The 2,593-nt window shown below is 62.8% G+C and overlaps 1 protein-coding gene across 1 annotated transcript in view; it reads left to right on the top strand.

The window, feature by feature from the left end:
* The first annotated feature begins 1,045 nt into the window (after positions 1-1,045).
* Ncan (neurocan) overlaps positions 1,046-2,593 on the top strand; it is a 23,740-nt gene continuing 22,192 nt past the window's right edge. The window contains exon 1 of the mRNA XM_033759795.1: positions 1,046-1,168. The gene's annotated coding sequence lies outside the window, so the exon portion shown is untranslated. The remainder of the gene's footprint in view (positions 1,169-2,593) is intronic.

Consider the following 2,593-nt stretch of genomic DNA (forward strand, 5'->3'; position numbering starts at 1 on the left):
AGGAGCCAGGTGTGGGGGGCTCCGCCGTGGGCAGGGGCAGCGCTCGGGGAGGAGGTCGCGGGGCAGACAGGCTCTGGGTTTGGGGAGGGGGCCTGGGGTGAGGGTTGAGTGCGAAGCCCCCCAGGATGGGGAGAGGAGTGGGGGAGGGGAACCTCGCTTTGGGGAGGGATCGCGGATGGGGAGGGGACAAGAGGCTGTGGAGAGGAAACGCTCTTGGGGGGAGACACCCTCACAGTGGGGAGGGGTCCAGGCTGGGGCCGGATTTTAGGATTAGGGAGGAGGCACTTGGAAGCAGGGCTAGGGGAGGGGCACCCCGAGTTTGGACAGAAGAGGAGGACGCCCAGGGGCTGAATAGAGGACTCTGAAGAAGAGCACCCCTGTATATGAGCTGAGGCACCCCAGGATTTTAAGTGGGATTCCCAATTTGCAATGGAGGGAGGGTTCCGGGCTGGACTGCAGTGAGGAGGGGGCCCCCAGATCATTCTGAGCCCGGTAGAAGGGGTTCTGCCCTGAGAGCGATGGCTCCGGGCAAGGGAAGCTGGCCGTGTCCTGGTCCTTCTGGGTTAGGTCTTGTCACCATGTCCTCGCTCAGGAGGAGGCTCTAGGGGCCCCATCCCAAGGGTGCCCCCATTTTCTCCATGGATCTGGAGTTGGGGTGCTCTCCCTTCTCCCAGAGAGCCACTCTGGGCACCCCAGGAAAATGCTGGGGGGGTGTCTTGAGAGTTCCCAGTCATCGATCCCCGGAACCTGTGAGGCACACCAGCCCCACGACACCCCCCACATCCTCCCAGCTTGACACAGACCCCTGCCTCACCTCCTCGGTTCCATCTCCGTGTAGAGATGTGTGGGGAAGCCTGGCGGGGTGTGGGGGCACAGGTGCTGGAAGTAGGGGGCTGGGACCCCAGGCCCAGCCTGGGTGGGAGGGACCCCATCCCTGCACGCGGGCTTTGTTCCGTCCAGCGGCATCAGCGGGGAACGCCAGGCTGAGGAGAGTTGGCAGTGGCCCAGCAGGGGGCATGAGGCTGGGGTGGCAGGGGAGGACTCGGGGATGGGGTGAGGGGGCTGGGTGCACTGTGAGACCCCCGGAACCTCCACCCTCAGCAGCCCTTGGACATCCCCCAAAAGAAGGTCTCCCGGCTTTGTGTGTCTGCAGGAGGCAGAGGACAGGGTAGGTGCCCCGCGGGTTGGGGTCCCCGTGAATCCAGTATGACTGTGCTCGGTGTCTTTGTCAGAAACTTGTGCCAGTACACATCAGTCCTCGCCGGGCTGTGCGGGGACCAGCAGGGTAGGGTGTGTGGGTGTGGGTGGGGAATGGGCTCCGGCGCGATCCGCTTGCCGAGGGGCTTCTTGGGGAGTCAGAGCGTGCACCGAGCCTTTGTGTGGAGGACGTGCCGCCTGCCTGGCCGGTGCCCACCTTCTGCCCTTTGTTAGTAACCCCGGAGTCTGTGTCTCCCGGGTCTGTGTCCGGGTGTGTGGCTGCGTGTGTGTGGCAGAGCTGGTCTCCATGCGGTTGGACACTGAGGGTGCATGGGGTGTGGGGCTGCGTGCAAAGTTGGGGAGCCCGCGTGGGCTGGGTTGAAGTCCCCCAAAGGGGCCTGGCTGCCTTTCTCCTCCAGTGCCTTCCATGGCCACTCACAAGCTCACACGCACACCTTGTCTCCCGGCCCAGAAGCACACGTGTGTGTGCGTGGCCCTTGCTGAGGGGCACTGGGATCTGCACACTCAGGCATCACACCAGGTCCCTTACCATCCACCTCGTGCACGGGGCTGTCTTGAGCTGGTGCTCACACGCACACACACACACTCGATGTCCACACACCCAGCACCCAGCCACGAGCACTCCTGGGGGAAAAACACACAGAAGTGCCTGACCGCTCCCCGCACTTGGGGTCCGCACACCCGGCCTCACGCAGATCTCGTGGCCTCCCCTCCCCCAGCGCCCTGCAGGCCCCTGCTTGCATATGCATGACGTTCATGCATCATTCATGAGGGGACGGCCCCAGACAGCTGTGTAAATGCTCACCTCTGGCGGCCCGGGGAGGAGGTATTTTAAGAAGTGTGTGGGTGTGTGAGGGTGTGATTGGAAGGCAGGGAGTGTGCACCTGAAGCTGTCTGGCACCATGTTGGACCACCGCAGTGTATTTTTAGTGTGTGCACGAGACTTTGTGTACAAAGAGCTGTTTTTAAATTTAGCATATCTAGGGCTTCCCAAGTCGTAGCTCGCTGAATCCTTGCGATACCTTCGTGAGATGCGTGGCACAGATGGGTAAACTGAGAGGCCGAGCCTTCGCCAGCCTGTTCGTGTGGAGCAGAATCCTTCTTGAGGCCAGATCATTTGGACGGGATCCGAGCACTTGAACCTGGGGCTTGTGCTTGAGAGAAAGGGAATCTGAGGGTTTCCCCACCTTGCCGGGGCAGCACAGCTGTCGGGCTACCCCACACTTGTTGGGTCTCCGAGGGGTTTACGTGCCCGGCCTCCACATCTGCCCGCTGTGCAGCTGCGGTGCAGCGCCGTCCTCTCTGAGCCCCGAGGCGCTGCAAGCAGGCAGGAGGCCGGGCCTGAGCAGGTGGGCAGCGCCGTCCACTTCAGCAC

This window comes from Fukomys damarensis, unplaced genomic scaffold, assembly GCF_012274545.1.
Source record: "Fukomys damarensis isolate Sample0158 unplaced genomic scaffold, DMR_v1.0_HiC HiC_scaffold_37, whole genome shotgun sequence".
NCBI lineage: Eukaryota > Metazoa > Chordata > Mammalia > Rodentia > Bathyergidae > Fukomys > Fukomys damarensis.